General features: G+C 35.8%; 1 long non-coding RNA gene across 1 annotated transcript; it reads right to left on the bottom strand.

Moving 5' to 3' along the window:
* Nucleotides 1-3,308: 3,308 nt before the first annotated feature.
* LOC308053774 lies at nucleotides 3,309-25,681 on the bottom strand. The gene is made up of 2 exons (XR_013923796.1): nucleotides 19,612-25,681; nucleotides 3,309-19,568 (listed from the first exon to the last, which is right to left on the bottom strand). It is a non-coding gene; the product is annotated as an uncharacterized lncRNA (long non-coding RNA).
* Nucleotides 25,682-25,971: the final 290 nt, after the last annotated feature.

Below are 25,971 nucleotides of genomic sequence, written 5' to 3'. Positions count from 1 at the left end.
CAAAGAAAACACTGACGATTTCTTTGTAAGAGAACAGAAGTCACTGCTCACTTGACAGAATCTAAATAAACACCCTCTGTCAGACACTGTTAGGAGATTCAGTTCCTTTATGCATGGATATTTTAAGCTCAGTACCTTGGTACTGCAATGGCATTGCTGGAACATGAACCTTTTGCTTAGCAACACCTTCTGGGAACTCTCCTTCCAGCAGTCCTTGCACCTTTCTCTGGGGTCTTTGTGTTTCAGCCTTTCACCCTAATCCTGCCAAAGGTTTGAGTTTTCTGCTTTGACTCAGCAAGAAGGATGATAAACATGGTTCAACATGATGGATACCGTGCTATGAGGAACTTTGGTTTGTCCTTCCATGGCATGAAATGAATGTACATTCAAAATCATTGCACAAGGCTTATGAATAAATATTACTTTTTATCTTAGAAGATAAAATCCAGAAGAATCCCTACTGTTACAGAAGGATGTAACTTCATGTCATCTATTTAATATTTTCTGTTACTTGCTTCATACTGTCCTCATGTGATTCTAGGAAAATGTCTTGTCAACCCTGCCTACTCCATTTTTTTCTCTCTTTAGGGAAAAAGAAAAAAACCCTACATTTTTCTTTTATTCCTCCTCTCAGTTATGGCCAATAATCAACAGTCCTAAGATTAAATGAGAGTCGGGCATGAATGTATTCTAATGGTGAAAATTATTCTGAGTCTGACAAGACAAGAGCTAATTTGACAGTCTTTTATGAACATATACAGGCAGCAATTTTCATAATACCAAAGATTATTCAAAAATTATATAGATAAATTCCACAAATATCACAGTTAGTTTTCAGTATTAAAGAAACATACTTCCACTTTCATCTCCAAGTACATCTTATTAAGATGTTGAAATCAATAAAATTACCTTTTATTTTGCAAGTAAATAGTAAGTAGAGGTCAGGAAGCATCCTCCAGATTCCTTAGATGTAGGAAATGTTCGAAGAAATAATTTTTATGTAGCCTCTACAAATAAAAGCATTTAAATTAAAGTTAAAAGTACTATCACAGTATGTTTTGGTCAAACTGATAATCATAAAATATAAAATCATAAAAAAAATAATTAAAACATAAGGTATTGAAAAGGTACTTGTTGGGAAATAATCCACACAGGTAGGAGAAGGAGATCTGCTTTGTTGTTACCAAACTGTATCAATTTCTGTGAGTTCATAAAAGTGACTGTACCTAAAGTAAAAACATTTTGAACGTGCTGTTCAATGCTTATGACTTTAATGCATTTATAAGAAAACCCTTAAAAATGTCCTGGCTTCCCAGGATTGAAACAATCAGGCTAACTAGATGGCAAACAGCTCCATCCAAGAACTGTACATGTAATGGATAAAAAGGTGAAGTATATGAATTAGACAAAAGCAAACCAAATAAACAATGTTCATTGTTTATCCTAGCCGTTTCAAAGTAACAGAAACCTATAAGGTATCTTTCAGTGCTTTGACGGGAACACCTGAAATGTGTTCTGTACAGTTACAAGTAATCCACCAAGTTGCTTTTCAAAAGAGGTACCACAGGTTATTTAATATTTATTTAGTCTTTGATACATATCTGAAACATTTAACATTTGCCTTGTGTACAGCCAGCATGACTACCATTCTCAGCACATGATTTCCAGGAAATGTCAAAAAAGTCACCTTAATAACATTCTCCAAACCTACAGAAGGAAAACTGTCTGGAATAGCTATAACAATCAGACATAGCAGCAGGGAAGGATGCACACAGACAAAAGCAAAAGGAGGAAGCAGAGTCAGAAAAGAATTTTTGAGAATTTAAAAAAACCCAACCATATTAATTAAGAGGATTAATTAGGTAACATTTTACAAAATGTTATTTAATGTGACTATATTGCTTTGACCCAAATATAAAGTGGTCTCATTCCTTTTGATGTTGAATAAAGCAACAATTGTAGGGAACAATTGTTTTAAGGTATTAAATATATTTTATAAAATCAAATTTAATTAAAATGCAGTGTGCAAATGTAAGACATTCCTGATGAGTCACTGCAGTATTGATACCATATGCTGCCATCAGTGCTGCTCTTGTAGTTGATTTTGCCACTGTCTTTAGCAAATTCCTCCATTCCCTAACTGACAAACAGCTTCAGGTCTCAAGGACATTTATGCATACTTTCAGGCAGCTGTAATTCTGTTATCCGTTATTTTCACACACACATGATGGTATGGAACAAATTGTAGATATCAGCAATTATAGGAATACAAAGGCTAGAGCGTAGATATTATGCAAAACACTGTACAAGGAGATTGCTAATTTATAATCCATCCTTAGAGAATCCCCCCTCTACTGCCCCCTTACATCTTTGCCAAAGGAGGTGCATGGCAGATAAGAGCATTGCTTAATGTGCACCTGAAAGCAAATACTACATTGTTACAGAGTTTGTTCCATTCCCCTGCTGATTTTGCTGAGACAGAAAGCCTAGTAGTGTCACCAGAGGAAAGCAAATGAGAGTTTGACATCAATTACAGAATTAATATAGGTAAGCAACAACTGAGAATAAGTTTCTTTGTAACTACCCCTTATCCACAGGTTCACCAACCACATGTAGCATTTATCAGGCTGTGATACATTCTGATGGTTACTTATGTACCACTATAAGCATCTCTGGTAGATGGCAATCTATGTAAACTGACCTGAAAAGATGCTAGCCATTTGCTGTGAACATGCAGCTGAATTAACTTTTCTTTAAATTTACCCTGAGGTTCTTCTATGTTGCACTAACTACAGGTACAATCAGAGAACAAAAAGAGAACAGAAAATAAAAGATTAAAGCCTTTAACCTCTTTTTACTTCTTCTTACAAATTCACAACTGCTGTCCTATTTCTATTCGCTACCCTTGGCACCTGTGGTACCCATATCCTCACATACCCTTTTCTATTTGCAGTTTTCCCATCCTTAACCCTTCACAAACGTTGTCTGTTCCACAGCTGTGCCTAGATCTCTGCCTTTGTGAGGGGTACAGTGAGAGAGAGTTGCTGACTCATCAAGGTCACAATTGCAGGGAAGGGAGGTCATTACCTTAATATAAGCCACCTGATTGAGTAGGGCAAAGTGCCTGTCCCTAATTAGACAACAGCCCACCAGTAGAGTCAAAAATAAAAACCAGATCTCTGAAGGCCAGAACTTTATCTAGTTGCAATCTACATTCTAAGTCATGTTTAGATAATTTCTTCTCTTTTTTTTTCTTTTTTCTTCTTTTGTTATTTTTTGTTTTGGTTTGGTTTGGTTTTTTTGGTTTGTGTTTGGGTTTTTTTTCTCTACCTTATGAATCTACAATTAAAGACGCTTAAGTATGTCGAGCAATTTAACATGAACCTTATTTTCTATAACAGTCAATAGAAAAGCAGATGTGATGCTCAAACATAAGTTTAATGTCTGGAGTACAACAAGCAAGTCAGACTCAATCTGCCATAATAAGTAACTTTATTGCTGCCTAAAGGCTTTTGGGATCTTAATATGGAGCAGATGTTGAGGACTTCCCTAGTAATTATGGGAAGAACTAATTCTGTCCTCCCCAACAGAGCTGCTTTATTGCATTTGTGGTTACTTGACCTGTTTATTCACTCTTTTCACAAACTGGCCACATTCACAACCTTTTAAATTAAATATTATGTAGACAACATTTAATCTATATTTTACCTATATAAACAGGATTGTTCATGTGCCTAAAGTTAAGCACCAATGGAATAATCAAATGTTTACCTTAATCTCTTCTAACAAATCAATAAAATTAAAGTGCTGACAGAAACTGTAAGTTTGATCACATTGAACTTCCTAACTACGGTACAGAGGCTCACCACCTAGGAAAGGAAAGGAACATGGAAATGAAACTCACAATTGAGTGAAGAAGTGTGAAGGTGTCTCAGCTGAGAACGAGGATTTAGTAGGAAGGTGGCGTTGTCTTAAAGAGACAAGTTAGAATATCAAGAAATGGTGAAAGCAGCAGCGTGGCAAACGACAGCCAGCACCAGCCAAATTAACAAATTTCAAAATCTGCCCAGCAAGGTCCATTTGAGTTCTAACTGGCAGGCTCAATCCTCAACATGAACAACAGTTTTACACAAAAAAGGAGTTACTGTCACATGCCTTTAATATCAAAACAGCACAATGTAGACAGCCTGTCAAACTCAAACCAACTGCACCATTAAAAAAAGAAAACAGGATTGTGGACAAGATCGTGGGATTTTAATGGACTGCAAAACACAACTACATCTACGTCAGACTTTAGCAAGAAAAAGCATCAAAAATAGAAAAATCTGATGTCTTCTTACCTAAACCTCTGGGAGGAAGCAGCTAATTTTTATTTTTGTCAGAGTACCTTACTCGGAATAAAATTTATTAATATTCTAGCAGAAAGCTGCATAAGAAATAGATACTGAGCATTGTATCTATGCAACTAATGTAATCACAATGAAAGATTTTTTTCTGCTGATTTTAACGGGTGTGGATCTTAAGTGATGTTATAAAATCAGGTGAAGCAGCACGTCCTTTTTTAGAGGCTTAACACAGAAATTATAGGATGTCAGCAGATAGAGGCGCCCTGATTCCTTAATGACAACAATCAATGAAATGCCAGCACTTTTAACAAGGGCCTGGCACAGAATTCCCTTTACCCTCACCTGTCATAAATGATAACAAATGTTTAGGCTTGCTATAAGAAAACACGAACTGAGGAGTCCGTTTATTTCCATTTAAAGCCTATGCACATTCATTGATCTTTAAACTATTTTAGAAGCAAGACAGTAACTTCTTAAAGTGTATGTAGTTTGTAATTATATTTAGTTAACACAAACCAAAGACCTGAGGGACTGAATACTATTATTCAGTGGTTATATAAACAAATGTGTCCAGGCATATGAAAGACTAATATACCAAATTAAATCTCATTTTACCTATATAATGTCTAGTTGCTCCTTTTAGTACTATGCAACATAAGTCATAAAATAAAATGCAAGTTTTAATGAACCTTTATTTTTATAAGTGGAAACATTACTTGGCTCACTATTCTTCCAACAATTTTTTATCTGCAGACAGTAAGAAATGAAAGGCTAATAATATATTAATCTTTTGTAAGCTTTCAATAGCAAATATTTAAAACATATAATCTTAAATTGGTTGTTTCTATCATATTTGGAAAACATGTATATATTCTAGACTAAGGAAGAGAACTGTAGCTTTAAAATTTCCAGCTAAGCCAGGATGTAATAAAACTGTTATCTTTATTATATGCAAAGACTCATTTTTTTTTTCACTGTGAATGATTATTTTATATAAAACCAGTTAAAATTTCATGCCTGGCAATTGCCCACCATCCAACAGCACTTTCAGTGTTTCCATGAAGCATTACAACCAGCTCATCTCTGATAGGTATCAGTAGCAACAAATATTAGTGTAATTCTAACAGAAAGATTATATTCATTGCAGACTTAGTATCTATAATTCTTGAAAAAAAATACAGTAAAATTAGCACTTATACCGATCACTACTGCCACCTCTAATTTTCTGCTATGAAACTGTGAGACACACCAGCCTGTATATTTAAAACACTCCCCATCAGTTTTGTTCACATTGCAAAATTTCTCTTACACAAGCAGTTTCAGAGTTCATATGAAAAAACATATCTTGTTTCTGGAAAATCCAAATCAGTTATTTATTGTAGTGCTCAATATAAGAACTACATTTTTTAAAAATCATTTATCAGTGACCTGGCTGAAACTCTATTCCATAAGGGTCTCCTAAATGGGCAAATATAAGGCTCCTGAAGTTATCAGATATCAAGTCTTTCTTGACCCCAAAAAGCCTTTGCTGCTAACTCCCTACCAGTACTGTAATCATCCCTTTTTGTGAAACAATCTAAAATTATTTTGGGGCATTTTTCATTTTGCTTTCTTTGCCAATAAACAATAAACTGTGCCACTTGATCAAATTCAGCATTATTTGGTTTTAGCTTAGCACAAACACTTGATAAAGCTGTTTACCAACATCAAGACCTCTGCCAACCAACCTGGCAAGCATGCAAGAGCTACCTGAGATCTGAAACTAGTACTGCTTGGGCAGTAGTCTTTGCTTCCTGCTACACAGCAACAGAGGACTGGACTCCAGTTGGAGTACTCCAGTTGACAGACATACAGCTCTAAATGATCGTGCTTCTCACACCACTATCAACTCGCATCTATACTCTGGCTGCCAATGCTGAACGATATGGATCTGCTGTGTGTTCTCTATTAACTGCTTCATCTCTATCTCATGGTCAAAAGCTTTCCTGAACTTTGAAGTGTACAGATATCTTTAGCTTCCTCTGAACTACTTTGCTGCTTTAACTTGCCACTAAATGATTGAACCCTATGGACTATCCACTTGTTGTCCTGTCATTCAGCAGCCAAATCCATCATGCCATTTCTAGATGTTTCTCAGTTTCACACTGGAATGAAGGGCAATGCTAACAGATGTAGCAAAGGTTGTTTTTTTAAACAACTAAAGCATCAGATGTGGCCAGACAATGAGTCAGATATGAAGGGCTACTCATTTCATGGGGTTGAAGCACACTGGATTTATGGTGAGTGCTTTAGCTTAGCAAAATCTGCAAATACTGTAGATAATAGTATAATATCAGTTACTCTGATCTTGTCTGAGATCAAGTGCAGCCACTTTAGCAGTCTTTTATACTGTCCTTATAAGGGAAGTGAGTTGTTGCTCTGTAGCCTGCTTGAAGACATAAAAACCCATTAAGGCAATTTTATTTGTCATGTAAGGCTGAAAATCCAAATTTGTAATGTAATCTTCTCTGTGCTATGAGGCCAAATCCCACTAAATTCCCAACATATTCATCAACTGACGGTAGGTAACAAAAGTAGATCAACAATTTGGGGGGTGGGGTGGGAAATGACAAGCTTAATATTTTATGCTAATAATTTAACTTGATTAAAACAAGTTGTTGGTATTTTTTTTTAAACTGTCACTGATATTATATATGCATTGACTATTTTAACAGAAAATATATTATAGTGTCAATTAATCACCTACCTTCTGCATGTGAAGTATTCATTCAGTTAAATTCATCTAGAGATAAAAACACACCCCAAATCTACAAATATCAGAGTAGGGTGGTTTTCTTATGTTAGCCATTTTAAATAGCTGAAACTTTGTTTTTCCTCTTTTGACCATAAAGGAAATGCTGGCAAATGTATTGCCATGCTGAATTTAAACCCTGTGAAGTGGAAACTCAGACTCAATTTATTACATAGTGCTTTTACTTTATTGTGTAGGTGAACTCAATAAATTAAAATGCTCATTAAATTGAATGGAACTTGTGGCATCATCTAGCTTCAGGCTTTCAGCCAAATTCTACCCTTCTGTAAAAGTTTCTATGGACCTTTAGCTTCAGAGGATGTGTGTATGTTTCAAACAAGGCACAGACATGCTCCACATACTATTGATGCTTATTCTTTACCTATCTGATATATGTATCTGGGGGGAGATTCATGAGTTTCATGGAGTATTTATGAGATTAGCTTTTTTTCAACTTTACATTTTGACCTAAGAAATTGTTTTTCTTCTGTTTATTATAGTACGTGGGCTTTCAGTGGGGCTTATAAAAAGAGAATTTGGATAACTATTTCTTTATGAACACCAGCAAATCCCACTGTGGTGATATATAGCTCATTCTGGGGTCTCACAATGGATGGTCTTCTATGGCAGGAAGCTGAAATAGTAGTGCATTTCCTATCTCTGTATGCATTTGGCTAGTGCAAGAACCTGAGTTTGTAGAAGAAACGCAATGACTATACCACATATTTCTGTTTTGTCAACAGCATGCACTACAGAGATCTAAGAAAAAAAATCTGTGGTCCAAAACTTTTCTCATTGGACCCAGATGCTCAAACCTCTGAGTTATACAAACCTGTGACAAGATAGTGGGAGACATGAGGTTGTATGAAAGAAAAGAAAAGGTACATCCAGGTCCCACTTTCTTGCAGCTTTCTGAATTTAAGTGTTTTCTTCTGCAGATTTTGCAAATGATAGCAACCTCTTTTCCCAAGGCTGACCCGTACTACCAAGGCTTAGGCTATCTGCAGGCACGTGGAGTCACAGCGCAAAGAATAAATGGTCTTTCACTACCTTTTCAGCAATCCATCTAAGGAGAGCGAAGGATATCTTAGAGTTGCTTCCCGTACTGTCTTTTAAAAGGATAACACATAGGTAATTTAATAGTTTCAGACCACTATCCAGAAACATCTCACTGCATATATATGCCAAGAATTGTGAACATTGTTGTAGCTCAGTTTGTCATAATGCTGGCTAAACAAGTTTCTTAGTTAAATCACTTAAAGAAAACACTTGTAGCAACCAACCGTTTCTTCAAAAGATTCCAGATCATTACTGCTTCTGCCCCAGTTACAGCTGCTATTACTTACCGCAGTCTTATGAATACTTACCCCTTCACATCTTCCTCTGCTTTCACATCTTGTCCTTCTAGTAATTGCCTGAGAGAACTGTGGAACCAGTGATTTATCCTACTATTTTTAATGTCACTTTCAAATTTCCTCTTACAGCATAAAAAAAATAGTGGTGTTTTAGTGATGCAGCTACTTTAAATTGACTTTTCCCTGAATGCTGTGCTCTTCTGTGCACCTGTGTCTCTCTGTGTAGGGCAAGGCATTAGAGAGCATTTTAAAGCATTAATCTGTTTGGTTCTAACTAGTCAATCCTGCTTTTCTCTACAAACAAAAATAGAGAGCCCTCATGCAAGTTACTGTAAAAGAACTATATAATTTTAGGAAGCTACAGATCTACTTGCAGCCAAACTAAATTTATCTCCTAGAAAGGGCATAATCCAAAGTCCTTTCACTACTTTGACAGGAAAGCCAAGATTTTTAAAAGCTTATTACTTCTCTGTATCTTTTGGCTCAATTATCTGATTACTAAATTGATTTTGTAACAGAAGCAAGGTACTACATTTTTCTTTTTTCATTTTTGGACAGTCAGTCCATGTAGGATCATGCTGTGATCACAAATGATTTTTTCTTCTGCTGCTAAAGCTATTAGGGTTAATGATTTTCAATTATTAACCTTGTGACTGTATCAGCTTCAGAAGAACTATGCTGGGAAAATTTTAATCAAAAAAAATCAACATATAAACCACTACGAGATCCAAGTAAAACACTGTTACTGTGGATCTGCATGTTTATTTATCTGCTTACTCACATTAACAAAGACAAGATTTCAGGAAAGGAAAAACCAAACGAACCACCAACCCAAAAAGGAAAAACATTGAGCTTTTTCTTTTATGAAAGTCTCAAAACTCTTCATGTTTTCAGTTAGTATCTTTTCAAAATCCAGATTAATTTTTCATAATACAGGTCTTTCCAAAGATTTATTTGCACTCTGGTTCCATATCCTAAACTAACCTATTAAGGTGCTTACATATACACTAATAATTTGTTTTCTGCATAGTAGAGACTACAAAACAATGCAGTTAATTATGTAACTCTAATATGTGTTACCATGCATTGAATCTCTTATTGTAATCTTGAAATTAATGGCTCAATTACATGATATGCCAGGCACTGTTTTGTGGGTTTTTATATTATTTATTTTTTTTTCAATTAGGCTTCCATTGGGGTTTGATATACAGGAATTTCACAAGTTTTTTAGAACAGTTTTTTGTGAATGAGTATGCGCTAGTTATCACACTATTTTGGTATCAAAAACTTGGTTTCTATCATTAGTAATATAAATAGCATATAGAATAAAAAAAATATTAAATGTTTCTCTTTTCTTTAACGTTATTAGCAAGGCAAAATTTCAGTTCATATTTTTCTTTTATAAAATTATTTCTACAAATGTTTTCATGTGGCATTAAATATTACCATTACAATAATCTTCCATTGATTTTGACTTCCATAGGTATAAATGCATTGTAATAATAAAAGTCAGCTGTCAGTGCTTCCACATTTTCATTTTAACTTTTTAATGAATAGCTCAATAAACATGTAAATGCCTGCCATATTATTTACATTTATAGCAAACATACCAATCCTATTTGAAGTCTAGCCTTATACTCAAAATTTATTCATCCGTATAGGAGAATTCTTCATATAGGCTGATTATAGTTATGGCTGTACCCATTTACAGTAGAGAATCATTCTCCCAGGCAGTTTTATACAAAACCACTTGCACCAATACTGAGGTGGTTCATGAGGTTTTGCATTCTGCAAAAATAATTGACAGTGAACTTCAGTCTTTGTGAGATGCATATTATGCTGCCACAGCTGAAAATAGTTCAATAACAATGTCATTCGTTCATTGATCAAATATTACAGTGAGATACCTCCTTTGCAAAAATACAGAAATACCAGTAACTTGCATGGAATGACATTCACAATATCAAAACAGTCATGGCAGAGGAAGGTTTATAAGGATGTAAAATATTGGCTAGCTCCATACAAGATACAGATAAGTTAAATTTACAGCTTCATTCTGAAATATTTTGAGTTGTTGCCATCTATAGATAAAGAATCTTCTATTTTGCCTGTGCTGGCAAAAAAAAAAGTGAAGCTTTCCACTGCTCTGAACAAAGCCATTATGTGTGTCCATGAAAGGCAAGATCTCCCATTTAGTGCTATTTAGTGCTTAAAAATATAGATGGATTTTATAGTTATACGGACACTTGTATCTCGTAGATATTGACAAGATGGACACATATCTCAGAGATATTGACAAACTTTTTGCTCAGATAACATGGCATACAAGATTCAATATTCATAGTTCTCTGAGAACACAGCTTCTTATTCTGAAACACATAAACAAGTTATCCTTTCTCAGCTGGAGCTGCTACTGAAATAGCATTTCCCCCAAATATCACAATCTGATATGTGAAGAGCAGCTAAAATCTACAGCGTGTCATCTGAAAAGCCTGTAAAACAGAAAGCTGTTTACCTTACTCATGAGAATCACCACACTACCAAGAAGGGAAGATTCATACTTGTGCACCACATACTCTTATATATGAAACATTAATGTCAGCTGCAAATTGGCTCTAAGTTTTGGTGTTGCTTCTGTTTGTGTTCCACTGTTGATATTTATTAACAGTACCAATTTTTTTACTGTAAGTCACATCAGCTTATATTAAGGGTTTCCGCAAGAGCATAGGCTATACACTTTGTTATAGTGACATTTATTGTCAGTTTTATTTGCAGTTTTATGGACGTCATTTCAAATGCTTGGTGTATTTCTATTTTTTTTCCGACACAATATGTTTATGTGATGGCATGCTTGCCAAAACAATTCCTATTCTAAAAATGGGAATTTGTTCTATCTGATTTATGCCAGTCAGATGTGACTGATGGAGGCTCTAATGACAGGTAATATTTCATATGATGTGGTACATCTCTTATAAACACAGCACACGTTGCCTACACATTACATACTGTCAAAAGTGCCAAATAAAATTTTCTAGACTTGTCAGTGAAGAATGAAATAAAATTCCTCAGTGATGGAAGTACAGACATTCTACTCAGGTAGTAAGCACTACTTATTTGGGAGGAATTTAGCCACATTTGCTTGTGACATCAAGCAGAAATCAAGAACGTTTGAAGGTATTTGTTAGCTTCACAGTAACATACACAAAGAAAGAACTAGAAGGCCTAATCAAGCAAGGCGTTATGGGAGGTAAACAGCTAAGCATCTTCCAGTATTCAGGCTGCAGTGTTCCCTTTTTCACCAATCAATAAGTATTCTCCACTAGCAGCAGTAGTTAAGCATTGGCAAAAGCTAGTACCGTATTTATAAATTCTTCACATTTCTTCATTATGCAGTCAATGAACTGAGTGAGAGCTGGAAGTCTTGAGAACATGAGCCTAAATACTTGATACGACCCTCAGAAAAGGTTGTCCAACATTATTCAGCCACGCTGTACTTGAACAAGAGAGGAGGTTTGCCCTGAGCAGACTGGTTTTGTTCCAGGAACTCCATGAGTGCTGACATTTGTTTCCTAAGATTTAAAAATTGTAACTGTTTAAACAAAGCTGTACTTAAAATGGAGCAGGTATTTATTAAACTTGAAAGATTTAGAAAAAGAGGTAAATAGAAGTGTGATGGCATTCACTGATGATATTAAAGTATTCAGAGAACTGAAAATGAAAGCTGCCTGAAAAAAAACCTGTGAAATTACCTCAACATACTGAGCAATCACATGGCAAAATACCAGGTGGACTTGAATGGTGATAAATAATAAAAATAGTGCACTGAAGGGGAAGAGAGTCCTACCTACCCATAGGCAGTGATAAACTCAGGAAAGAAGAAATAATTGTAACTTCAAAAATACTCAGTAGTACTCAAAAACCCAATGAATCCAATATTTCAGGAAAGGAACAGGAAAACAAACAGAAACCTTGAGATGGTTCTGTACAGACCCTCAGCAAGCCTGCAATCAAAGCTATAGAAAAGGAGAACAGACTAGGACTTTCTGGCATTAAAAAGAAATGACTGCAGAGATATATGATAGATGTATTCATAAGGAACAATGTGAAACAGCTAAATTAAAATCTCAGATGGCAGGTTCAAAATAAAGAAATGGTGGAACTCAGTCACACTCGCTGTAGTTAAATGTTGGAATTAATTGTCTCAGGAGTGGTGCAGATATTAACAGTTTACCTAGTTTCAAAAAGCGATTAGACAGACTCACATCAGAGAAACTTCCCCTTGGGTTTATTCAACTCAAACATAACACATCTGGTTGAGAAAATTCATTTAACAAAGTTTCCATCATACTCCCTTTAGCCTGAGGAAAATCAGAGAAAATAATGATAGCATGGAAAGAAAGTAAAAAATCTATGCAAAATAATGTAAGAACTATGATCTTAAAGGGAATGCAGTCCTAAGAAATTAAAGAAAAAAAGGAGAAAAAAAAAGAAAAAGAAAAAAAAAGACACTAACACTAGAACACATGAAAATATATTAAAGACATTATAAGAGAGGCATATTCATACTCTATCTGTTTTCAAGATGATCAACAAGAAAGGTGGGTTTTTTTCTGAAGAAAGCTATCAGTAGTATTTTTTTAGTGAGATAAGATATTCGCTACCTCAATTTGCTGTGCTTTGAAAACTGTAACTGCTGCAACAATGTAATGAAACATAGATTATACTCTGTAATTTCCCAAATTTTGTAAACAATAGTTACAGCTAAATGTCAGGAATTTGAGAGAACTTTAAGAGAATTTAACAGAAAGCTGTTTGAAAAATGGATCATTTTATCGTTTCCTACTTATTTATTCCATTAGGCTATTTAGGAATAGCTGTCAGTTGTTCTCATCAGTTCAGGAAGGCTGTCAGAACACTCTCAGATGAACACTTTACAATATTCAAAGAAAATCACACATCACCTTCTTAAAGCCTTATCCCATTAAAGGCAACAGGTACCCTCGCAGGGTTCAAGGCATGGAGAGCTGGTACCTAAATAATCTTATAATCTTGGGTGTTTTTTTTCCTTTTTTTGAAGCATACCGTACCTGTTCTGTGCAATGGATAACGGAAACGTGTTACACGTCCAAGTGCTAAACTGACATCTGCCAGCTACAATTCCCCTCACCTTTTAAATATAAAGGGGGGGGGGGGGGGGGAGAACTTCTCCTTTATGTTTATAGTAAGGCACTGGCTGACAATCCATTGTTACAGTGAACATGACTGTCTTGTCAGTATTTATCAACTGATTTTGTACTCTCCTGAAGCCAGATACTACTGGAAAATTACAGTAGACTATAAACCTGCAATTATTATAACATATTAAGTTCCCCAGTGACAACTTGCCTTACTTGTGATATAAAGACGTTATTTAACCCCAAAGACTATTAGTTGCTTGAACACCAGGGTGTGGGGTTTTTTTTTCTTTCTGATAGACTTTGAGGGTTAGATTCAACAGTGCTTTTACGGGTGTTCAGAAAGGAAGATGGGCAGCATGACCACTATTCTGTCATACAGATAGGAGCACAGATCTAAAAAAAATAACAAAACAAAACCCCCAAAAAACCCCAAAGAGGAATGGCAACTAGAGAAAACGGATTGTTTTCCCATCTTAATATTTGATTTACTTCACAACTTCATTAAGAAAAGCCTATATCTGAAAGCCTATGTTAGGAGGAAAACAGATCTTTTTGTTGTTTGTTAAAAAGTTCTTCATCTATCAATAATTAGCACTGAAATAAGAAAACATAGACATCAAGTAGCATCCCTGACCTAAGTAGAAACAGATGTGTTACGTATTATGTATTCATCTGCATTTTGGACTGAACACAGCAGCAGAATTGCATCTAAAACTAGAGGGTTTTACTTTGTCCACCAAAAAAAATCCACTGGCCTGTAAGTTAAGTTCTAGCAGCCTCTGTTTTTGGGATGGATTTTTTTTTTTTTTTTTTTTTTTTTTGGCTGGCTAGTTCACTGTCCAAGAAATCAAATCTCTGGAGCAGGTGACAGCACAGAGTGCTTCATTTCTTGCTTGCCATGTATCTATAGCTATTTCATTAGCAGTAAGGGTGTTCCTGCTGGCAAACTGTGCTCCAGATGACATGTTTTATACAGGTCTAATTTTTTTTATTTTTGGGGTGGTCTGCTGGTGATGGCTCCAAGTTGACGTCACCTTCATATGCAGACATATCCATTACACCCAGCTCTCTTCAGCTGTCACTTTTGTGGTCAGAGACCATGAAGATTACAGTATCTTTCTTAATAATGACTTGTACCTTGGCTTTAAGAAGCTATCACATTGCTGTAGTTATTCATTGCAGTTATTCACTTTGAATAGCTCATCTAGTAAAGTTTATACTTTCTCCTTTTCTCCTCTACAGATTGTCTCTTTGCAGTTACACATTCATCTGTTCCACAGAACAATTTATAGTTTCTAGATTGTCTGGGAAGTGATTGACATTCCCTAATCTTTTACATCTTCTCAGAGACACTGAGAAGGGTGAGTCTCAGAGACAGGACACCGCATCAGACTGATCTTTGGTGTGGTCCAGCACAGTACTCTCATACTGCCTAGTCAGGTTCCAGTTTTACATAACCTTCCTGCACAGTCTGTGCTGATAAATTTTAGTCTTTACACTAACAAGCAAACACCACCACTCCACCCCCACATTATTCATGAAATTACTTTGCAAGGATAATATTTCAGCCAATAGCAGTTAAAAGAAATAAATGGAGGAGGGAGGAATTTTATTTTCCTTAAAAGCAGATTGTGGTTAAATATTCCTGTAAGTGATTTTATTGTTAATATTATATTCCTTCTTTCTTACTTCTTTAAGTCTCCTTTAAACCCCCTTTTTTGATCTCCCAGGGCTCTGTGAACAGGATTTCTGTACCTGCTATGGGCAGTGAAACTGAACCAGGTAAGGCATGCAAGGTACTTGTTTGTTTTTCATATCTGAGGGGATGGTCAGGCCATTAAAACCAGTGGGTAATGCTGTTTTTCTGTGTAAAATATAAAAGTGGGTGAAGATTAATCAGTGTCATGACATGACTCCTAATGAACATTCATTAGTAAAATTAGCAAGCGCTTTAGAAACATTATGCAATGTAAATGGAGCACAGCAGACTATCCAAAGGATACCAAAAGGCTATGGGACTGTCATTCAACTGCCCTGCATGCAGTATTTTACACTTACTAGTAAAGGACTACACTGTAAATCACTAACTGTTTATTGGAGTTCAGTATTCCCATTCTACTATTTTGTATACGTACACATGTGGGCATTGTAGACAATGAATCAAAGAGAACTCTTACATTGGTTTTCCTAATGGGTAAGGTAAGGCAGTGAAATTATCCAATAGTACAGATGATCTTTTCAAATATAATACAGTTACATATTCTGGTGCTCTGCAACGGGTCCAAATACATACACTTATTGAAATTAAAGTAATTCATCACATTGATCTAAATGACAGTGATATCTCAAAGGAAAAAGAAATCTTTACATCCTCCTGGAAAAAGAAACAAAGCAAAACAGAAACTATTCCTAAAGATAAAACATTGATCAATATCATTTGTGGGAGGCTAATATACCTAAGTTCCTAGCCTAGATTTCCATATGTATTAAAAAGGAAGTTTTTGTGGCTTGCATGTATACAAACTGTGTATATAGGTAAGAGGCTTTCATCACAGAGCAAAGAATGTTAGCATTCAAGTACCTTTTAAAGTGAAAAAAAGTGTTTCTATTTAAGCCTATTTCCAGCAAGCCACACATATTACAACCCATTCTGTATTTAAATGAAACTCAATTTCAAATGTGCTAGTCAGTGGCAAACCATGACTTGTTAGGAGTAGAAAAGCTATCATCCAGCTTGAAGGATATGAGAATCTGCGTCTGTGATTGTTGTTAAACCCACTAAATACATGGTAACAACTACTTTAAGAACCATTTTAATGATATACTCCCAGGGTGGGTGCTAATCACCTTTTCAAAAAGGTCAGGGAGGTCATGGACTAGCCTATCCGTCTGGTAGCAGTCAATACATTTTATCCTTCATATTCAGATTATATTCTTGACACTTCAGAAATCTGCCTTGAGCACTTCTCACCCTCCTACTCAGACAGCAGACACATAAAAAATTTTGATCTCAGACACACAAGCTTTATCAATGCCCAGTGCATTTCCTTGTGGTGAATTTTATTCTTCTTAATGATAAAACCTGGGTAACAAGTCTTCTTTTCTGTGCATACATGCATACAAAATATGCACAGACAGTACCTTGACCATCTTGGATATCTGTGGAACCATAGTACTATTAGTCTACAGAATAGATAGTCAATTGATTAATATGACAGGAATGATGTATGTTAATGCTGTATGAATGAAGTTATGACACAGATAGATAGCCATAATCACAAGCTGACAATAGACTTTCATCAAATTCTGTAGTGTAAATAATGTCCACTGAAATTCCCCCATTATTAATTAAAAGGAAGGCAATTATTCATTACAGATTTAGGGAACAATTTTATTTTTAGATAACATATTTAATGAAACATTAATTTCTTCTGTCTAACTGAACAATGTTATCAACACATAAGAAAGCTGTGCTAGCTAAAATCTAAGACAAAATCTGTGCTTTGCATTTAACAAGAGTGAAGAAAATAAATCCCTTTTTACTGTGAATCAAATCTCATTAAGAGTTATTAAACCTTTTACACCTGGAAACTAAATAGGTAATTTATAACATATCCATACAGCTCATAGTATGGAAACATTACTGTACCAATGAGACAATAAAGTAGATGGTACAAAGCAGTAAAGAATCTTCTTCACATTCATCTGTTATCCACTTTGGTATGTTTAACTGTTCATAAATGTATACTGTTCTTCACTGGCATAAACAGAATGTAGATACCTGAGAAACATCTGTGTATGAATCATGGAATAATTAAGGTTGGAAAAGACCTTTATGATCATTGAGTTCAGCCATAAACCTAACGCTGCCAAGCCCACCACTAAACCAGTCTCTCAGTTCCATCTACACATCTTTTAAATACCTGCAAGGATGGTGACTCAACAACTTCCCTGGGAAGGCTGTACCAGTGCTTGATAACCCTTTTGATGAAGAAATTTTTCCTAATACCCAATCTAACCCCCCCTGGTGCAACTTCAGGCTGTTTCCTCGTGTCCTACCACTTGCTACCAAGGAAAAGAGACTGACACCCACCTTGCTACAACCTCCTTTCAGATATGAAAACCTTCCCTTCTCTGTAAGTCTTCTATAAACCACATTATATGAGATGTTTACAGTTTAGCACACACACAAAAAAGCTTTTTAGCATCTTGACTTTCAAAAATTAGAGAATTAATCACATACCTAATTTGAATCCAGGTGTATGGTAACATTGCAAACATTCAACATCGAAACAGTAATCTCTGGGGTTTTCTCCCAGATAAAGCTTCAGTGCCTACTAAGTTGTTACTGTCATACCTACTTCTCATCCAAACCACATTTAATATTTCTCAATCACCTATTAGAATTTTGATGCAGATTACCTAGGATTTGCCAAAAAATTGAAGGTGAACTACATCTTTGTAGTTGTTACTACAGTCTCTGTGTTGCTTCTGTAAGGCAAGGGGAACTTAGCACCATAGTTCTCAAAAGTTTTACTTCATTTGTGATTTGACTAGAAATCTTGAATCATTCACTTCCCCTCCCTCCTTTTTTTTTTTTAATTATTGCAAATAGATTAGTAGAAGGAAAATATGTGTGTGTGTGTGCGATTTAAGAAAATTACGCTGGCAATGCATGTTATATAAAAGATTTTGCAATATCTAGTCTCTCCTTTCAGCCTTAAGTGTAATGTATTGGTTTCAGAAGTGCCTACAACATTGGTAGGTTATTTAAAAATGAATTTTAGCAGTATAGTATGTTGCAGTTAATAAGCGAACCTATGTTATCGACCATTGTTGCTGAAACTTTGTATTGCTAGCTAATAAAGCAAGACTTAAACGAGATAGGTTAAAAAAAATAATCTTTTATTACTCAAAACAAAAATATCTATTTGACCTTTCACTGTCTTTCAGACCAAGATTCAACTGCTAATAATAAAGAGGAAATAAATTAGAATTATCTTAGAACCTGGTAGCTTTAGTGTGACTTGGGGTTTCCTGGAATCTCTTTGGGCACTGTATCTTGGCTTGTAAGAAGCTGATATTTTATTCACTGCCTTATCAGAAGTAAATATTCCTATGCATGGTCTTCCACTTTTAAATATTTATACATATGTTTCTTCTTAAAAACTTGGAACATTTCTGTCAATGACAGCAGTGAGACTACTGACATATGGTTAGAGAAGAGTTGCTTATTTTTTTAACTCAAGGTACTAGCTAGTCAACAAGTTTTAGTTATAAATGATTACTAACAGCAGATTAGATTACCACAACTTGAGAATAAAATCCTGTACATTGACATTCACATACCCTACAAACTCCAAAAGAATGCTGTGACATAACCCTTGTGCTGTGAATAATACAGAAGATTTATTGTCTGTGAATTCCCAGATGAATAGTAGACCAGTGGCATGTGAAGAGCTCATCACTTTGTGTCTTTCAGTTATTTTACAGCAGAAATTGTCAAAAAGAGTAGTCCCCTTTCACAATCTTTTGTGTGACACTGGAAATGCTGAGGGTACTGGATTTCCACTGATTTGCCAATCCATTAAAAGACTATAATCTATCACAATTCTATTTCATACAGTGGTTGTCAGATTCAAAGAACCCCACAGAGAAGTTTGGGGGTTTTATGTACTCTTCAAATCCTTGTGCTGTGGTTAGTGGAGAATAGAAACGGCCCTATCCACCCTTGTACTGTGGCAGAGAAGGATGTAATGAGATATATTTTCATGTTGTCCTTCCCGGAGATAACGTTGAAGCTAATAGCTACATTTTACAATCTACATTTCAAAATACCCCCTCAAAAGCAAACATTCAAGCACGACCTTTAATTCTCCTTGTGTCAGCAACAATGGACCTCACCAGAAATATTTAGCCCACTTGTGTCAGCAACAATGGACCTCACCAGAAATATTTAGCCCAATGGCACTCATTTTGTATTAGTCCTTGCTCATTGAAGCTTCTTGAACACATCTGTAGGGTCCTTAAACAATTTTTTTGACACTATTGATGGAGCCTTTCCAATACCTCATTAGGCAAATGGCAGAGAATTCATGAGCTTTTCCAAACATGCCTAGAGATTCGTGTTCATCAGAGCTCAGTGCTAGCTAACAGATTGCTGCAGTTCTAATTAAAATGTAAAGCAATTCTAAGCACACAACCTTTGGTAAATCAAATGCACCAACGGATTAAAAAAAAATGTTTCAATTGTAATGGTAGTTTACCAAAAAAGAATATTATGCTTGCACTTAATGAAAATGAGCAAATTTATATCACAGAGTACCTAAAAGCCGAGTGGAAAAAGACCATTTTAAGCAAGTGACAGCATATGGAAGAGACTCCTTGTTGTGATGAAGAGATTACTAAGACGCATTTTTAAAGCAAACTGCCATGATCTATGGATGGAATTTATAATGAAGCACACATCATACCCGTCTGATAATATTACTGTTGTTACAAGTGTTTCAATGAAAACCCAAAGGATGGGTTATTAAATTATATATATATAAATGATATATAAAATTTACAATGCTTCACAGGGAAATTATTTTCCAAATCAAGGTCAAAGGCCAACAACATTCCCATTAATAACAAAACCTTCACTTGATATGATTTCAATATAACCTATATCTTTACATTCCATATCCAATATAAGCAGAGGGTATAACTTCACCATACATGAACTTAGATTGGGATAGTTGTTTTGTAAATGTTTGTTGCCCCAGAAAGGTTGAAAGAAGCAAAGAAAATACTGACAGAATTCTTAGGAAAGGTTTATACATTGCAGAATAGGACAATGTTGTTATTATTGAAAGCAATTATAAACTCATGCTCACACCTTGAACAACAGGTTTACTTGCATTCCCCCAATCACATGCTGTGAGACTAATATGGCAACAGTGAATAACAGTGTAGAACTCTGTACTTCTCTGTAACGTAAATATCAAGAGCTTTCACATTTAAAACACCCCACCAACTATATTTTGTGTATGTATATATATATAAACAGGCATAACAGAGAATAAAATTATGAGCCATAAATAAAAATATTGCAAGATTCTCTTTAGAGGCTCTGCAGAAAAGCATAGAAATATATCTGTCTCAGAGGCTACCTTTAAAACAGCATGAACTTAAAGTCTGTCTCAAACACCAACTTAGCCATTGAGGAAATACATGCACATGACTGATTAATTCTTGCAAAGTACAAGTCTTATTAAGAAAGTAAATACATCATTGCAAACTCCCACTTTGCTAGAAAAAGTGCAAAAATACACCACATATTTTAGAACACTCAAACTTTTGTTTCTAGTGTGAAAATAACTTATAGTCTATGATCTTCCTTCACTGTTTCTCAGTTTCTTTCCTCCTCCTCCGACAACAGAGACTAACAAGACTGGTGCTGTCAAGCAAGCAGCAGAATTTAGTTGCTTTCTGCACCAATGGCTCCCTCTCTTGAGGACTCAATTAGGGCCTCATCAACTCACAAATATGAAGTTACAGAGGGTGACCAGTGATGCATCTCCTAAAGGCCTGCAGCGGCATTTATTAGCAGCTGATGTGGAGAACAGTTTTGCCTTATCACATTAGTAATAAATTTTACAGAATTAGACTTCTGTGTGTCTCCCATGCAAAGCTTCACAGCCAAACCGCTCTCTCGTACGTATGTGTCAATGAACACAATGTAAAGCACATTTTCCCTTCTGAAAACTCATGACACAGCAACTTCCATATAGAGAGCTGCTGTTGTACAGCTAATGCATGGCACAAACACCAGCTGCTCTGCAGTATGTGCTTCAACTAACTAGCGAAAAAATCCGTATTCTTAGTCTTACATTCAGTGAACAAGCTGACAAAGATATTATGGCTGATTTAAGGGCCTCGCTCTCTCAGAATTGATGGTTTGAAACACATTGATCCTCAGACTGTTAAGCACATGCTTAACTTTCAATGTGGCATTAAAATACATCAACTTCAATGGGACATAACTGAGGCTGTAGCCAGGCAAACTGCCCTGCTGCTACACATCTTTGAGCAAGCAAAGGGAACCGGTCCTGGAAGTGGTAAGCACAACAACTTTCACCAGCATGAACACAACACCAGCTGCATTCCTAACCATACTCTCTAGCTAACGCCCTTGTTAACCAGCTTGTATAAACAAGAAGAAGGAGAAATATCTCTTCTCAAGAAAAAATGTGTAAGTCAGAATTTCTGCATGGGGAAAAACAAGGTTGAGACACATCATGACTGACTCTTAGCACCTAAAGATGTGACCAGTGGTCTGTCCCAGCCCTAACTACTGTCAGTGCCTTTCACAGACAGCTAATACCTGCTGTTTGTGTTACAGTTACACACAAAAGAACAAATCCTTCTCTTAAAAAGTAAACAAAAAAGAAAACTCCATAAATTTTCTGGTAGCGTTAACATTCTCTCCTCTGTCTGCCTTTCCTCCTTTTTTTAAGATCTCCCACAAAAATGCAAACCCGTGTATAACTGTGGATTCTGAAAATACGCTCCACTGGGTGTTTAACCATCCTACCTTTGCAGCCCTGAAATTGTGTGACTCGTCAGCATATTCTTTCAGTGTTGAACTCAGCGATGTTCCTCAGCTCAGCAAATATTTTATTTTTCACCAGTGTCAGAAAAAAGGTGAGCATGACAAGAAGTTGAAAAGCTTTTCAGAATAAGTAGCTTTTTTTTTCTCCTACCTCTTTTCCTGTATTTTTTCAGTGTGTTATATAATAAGACAAAGTCTTATACCCCTCTAAATAAACAGTTCTGCATGTGTGTTTCTGAAGGTGCTTTTCAGAGTCTCATACTGGTTTTGCTGGATTTGTATTTCAATTAAACTTTGTGAATGCTATCAAAAATTGAAACTTGTTTTTGAGATGGTAGATTTATTTTCATTCCTGTATTGTCCTTCACTTCTTTAGGAGTTTTTGTATGTTCAAATAGCATGGGGAGGGTCTAAGAGGGTAAAATTCCATTCAGGCAGATGATGATGGAGGATGGTTGATAAGTTGCATGACAATGAAATCACTGTATCTTTCCTGCATCTCTTGCCTTTCTGCTCCACTGATCTCAAAGGCTCTTCTTGTGTTGCTCTTATATAATCCATGGCTTGTTTTTCTGACATATTTTACTTATTTACTTATCTCCTTTTGGCAAATCACAGGGATGGGAGGGTAGTAAAGACTCAGATCCAGACTCATTTGCTTCACCTATCATCAGAGAAAGTTCTCCATTGCTATCAGAAAGATTTGTTAGGAGTCAGGTGTATAAGACAAGAAGGAAATGGAATTTCAGTGCATGCCACTGAGAAAGATATTCAGTGCTGGGAGAAACTAGATGGACTTGAGGGAAAGGTTGGATAATATATAGAAGAACCATGTATAACTACAGCTCCTCACTGCTGCCAGGGACCCAGCTGAGGACTTGGATACCTTCATGCATTCCATGTATTTGGGACCACAGGCCTTCCTGAAGCTACTATATGCCAGATCCAAAAGCAGCCCAGTGGCTTAGGAGGTCTGCTTCTGTGCCTTTATAAGCATAAAGGGCTGGGCAAGAGGAAAATTACACTTAATGACTCAGACCTCTAAAGAAAGCTATAGCTGGAAATTATAAGAGGCTAATTACCTAGCCTTTGTTTGTTTTTCAGCTCTTCAAAATTACCTCACAAACTGACATTAATTAGGGCAGGATTATGGCACTTCTTAACTCATTCTACTCTTTTTATGTATAAAAAAAAAAAAAAAAAAAGAAAAAAAAAAAAAGAAAGAAAGAAAGGAAAGAAAGCAAGCCTGAACTTTCTCTTTTAAAACACCTTGCAAAAGATCCTCTTTTTCAGGCTCTTGGTGTGCTGCCTTCATCACCGCAACAGGATTGAAAAAGTCTCAAACATGGTATACTACTAGATAATTCCTTGCTGATACACAGTATCAGTTAATTCCTGCTTTATAGAGCAGTCCCTGGGCATGTCTAACCTTAGTTTAGGATGAGAGCTAGGCCAGGGAATCCAGTAAACCACATGTAATAGAGTACCTAACCCTTAGAGCTGCGTACGCTTTCATTCCTTTTCCTCCCTTCTTTTATTTTTAAAAAGTTCATGGGAACATTTATTCCAGCCTCTGAACATAATCACTGAATTTCATAAAGAACAAGATCCCCACAAGGCCTCATAATAGTTATTCTTGGTGCTACAGCTCTACTTCAAAGGGGGGAAAAGAAAGCCATTTTACAATAACCTCGCTGTCATAGAGTGGTTACAGCCAGGGTGTTCACTGGAAATAATCCATAATAAAAAGGAACCCTTTGGGACTATCTGTCCAATTGCCATGTATAAAATAAAGCAGAAAATAAAGTGTTGGATGCTTAGCTGTACATTAAGCTACTGATACCTGCAGAGTCAAAAATAAAGGAATAAAAAGATAGGCTAATTAGATGACAATATTTGAAGTGCTGCTCTTTGCGGGTTTTATTTTGCTTTACATCACATCTTTTAGTTCCAACTTGTCTCTTTTTTCCTCCCTCCCCTTTTAAATCTTTAGCTCAAGCTCTCATTACTTCCGATGGACTCTGAACAACTTTGCACTAATACAGGCGCTTTGAACTCCATGTGGACTACAATTTGGTGCATGCAAATGTGGTTGAGGGGTTGCGACCTTAAATACTGAAGTGATGGGGCCCAAATTAAACCCTACAGTTCTAACCCTCTAAAATGTAATGGATGTTGTACCCCTGAAGAGAAATATCATGTCATTTTACATATATTATGTGCTTTTTAAAAGCATGTACATATCTAAAGACATGGGTGGTCAAGATTTGAATCTTCAAAAAGCCAGATCCATAGAGGATACAAAGGAAAAATCCATTAAAAAATACTTTTACATCAGCTGGCAGCCTCATCTTAGGTCCACCTCAGTCTGACACTGAATTTTGCTCTTAGAACCAGGTACTTTTATTAATTTACATAATGGGAAGTCTCTATCCTGAGGATATATGTCCTGCCTCCTTTGAACTTTTATGACCTGCCCTCTTTTACCTTCTTTGTGAGCACATCCACAGTAAAAAGCTACTGTTGCATCTGGCTAAACCACATTCTATTAATCATCATATTTCAAAAATTTCTTCCAGCGTCAGTTACACGTTAGCTGCACAGTCAGAAACCTCTATGCTCTAGGAACTCCTAAGCAAGCAGCTGGTCCATCGAGGATCAGTCTGATGCCAGAGTAACTAGCAATAAACCTAACTTCATTCTTTTCTTCTTCACACACCCAGAAATCTTGAGAACAAGCCTAAGGTATGCAATTCAACAAGGATTATGTACCATGACTATTTTAGGAAAGGTCTGTTAATAAAAAAGGATGGTAGTGCTAGTATTATAGGAAGAAATATAAACATAAACAGAGCCTTTGAAAGATGTGAAATGCACATATCTTTAACTCTTAACACATTTATATCCCTTACATGGAGGTTTTGTTTCATCACTTCATTGTGAAAAGGCCGCCAGTTCAGAGAGAGGTTCTTTATACAGTACATTGCTTAAATGAAAGACGGAGATTATTTTCCATTTAGAAGACTTGCATTGTGATTATACAATTGCCACATTTCAAATTTAGAGCCTCAGTGCATTCAGTCAGTTTACGTGCGTGTTTTTTCCAAGCAGTTTCAGCTAAGTCAAAAAGATTATTTTTTTGTTCCAGTTCTATTCTTACTTTTACTTAAAATTAATAGCCTAGATCAGTAATATTTATCTCTCAGCACTTTTATGAAGGGAGAGAAATTTATGCAAGAAGCAAACATGTCACAAAATGAAAACTTTTGATCAAAGTCATACACCACACATTAGTTTTATGAGTAGCCTTGACCAAAATAGAGATCTCCTACTACAAGAACTCCTGTTCCAGCCTCTTTTATCTACAGTCTCTTTCATCATCTCTTTTTCTTTTTTTCTTGGTTTTTTTTTTGTTTTGTTTTGTTTTTTTTTTTTTTAAATAGAATAAAGTTCCCTACCACTTTATTAAATCTGTATTTTCTAAGGATTAGTAAGAATTCCTTAATACCCTCCTTCTCTTCTTCCTTCTTGTACGCTGAAAGTAGAAGACTTTCTACTTGTTTCACTTTATTGGCAAACAAAATCTTTAAAGTGAAATCACAGTTTCAGTGAAACCAGTGTGGCAAGGATTATCTATCTTCCGATTACTCAAAGCTTGACTACAAGTGCTGCATATTAACCATAACACCTGCAGTCTAAATACCCC

Source organism: Falco punctatus (assembly GCF_963210335.1).
Source record: "Falco punctatus genome assembly, chromosome: 15".
In the NCBI taxonomy this organism is placed as follows: domain Eukaryota; kingdom Metazoa; phylum Chordata; class Aves; order Falconiformes; family Falconidae; genus Falco; species Falco punctatus.
The sequence above is the reverse complement of the archived record's forward strand: the minus strand, read 5'-3'. Positions and strand labels throughout refer to the sequence as shown.